The sequence below is a fragment of the Saccostrea cucullata genome, unplaced genomic scaffold (genome assembly GCF_032062105.1).
Source record: "Saccostrea cucullata isolate Sc308-1 unplaced genomic scaffold, CSIRO_AGI_Scuc_v1 ctg16025, whole genome shotgun sequence".
NCBI classification, from domain to species: Eukaryota; Metazoa; Mollusca; class Bivalvia; order Ostreida; family Ostreidae; genus Saccostrea; species Saccostrea cuccullata.
In genome coordinates this window covers 72,501-73,366 of record NW_026937021.1, presented here as the reverse complement: position 1 = coordinate 73,366, position 866 = coordinate 72,501, and positions in this window count along the sequence as shown.

The following is an 866-nucleotide window of genomic DNA, read 5'->3' as shown; positions in this document are numbered from 1 at the left end:
TTCCCAAGAGACAAATGAAATTACATTATCTTCTGTGCAATGTAAAAACTGTTTTTAACACTTGATGATGTTTCTTTTTTATGTTTTTATGAGTAGTTTTAAGCTGTAGTATTTTTGAACAGATATTCTAGATTCCATATCTCAAACCTTATACATAAGCCCAAAATGAACAAGTCAATTAAAATAAAAAATAAAACCTGTAAAATGCAAAAAAATTAACAAAAAGAGTTGAAAATTCCAGGTGCACACCTTTATATGGTGAATAATAAGTGTACAAATTTTTAGATTAATCCTTGGAATAGTTTCTGAGAAACGGTCCAGACAAAACCACAAAATAAAAATGAAAAAACACCTGTAAAATTCAAAATAATAATACAATCAAGATCAAAATATCAGGTGCACATCTTCATATGGTGAATAATATGTGTACAAATTTTCAGACAAATCCTTCATATAGTTTCTGAGTAATGGTCCGGACAAAGTCTCGTCTACAGACAGACAGACGGACATGGTGATTCCAATATACCCCCCCCCCCTAAACTTCGTTTGCGGGGGGTATAAAAACTATTTTTCGTTATACAGTTCTTGTCAATTAAGAATTTTACATCAATTAAACGTACTGGTAGAGTCTTCTTTAATGTCTCTTTGTATTACTATCTCTACAGCTGTAAGTACGCCCGAGACAGATGAAGACACCGCCTCCTCTCTGATGACTACTCCTTCGCTCCCTGGTATCCGTAAACACGATGACGTCACACAACATGTTACACCTAACATAACACACACTTCCCCTCTCAAGTTGCAATGATGGAGAACGACCCATTTAACACACGGAAACGGAACTTTTCATACCACTGCCCCTTCCC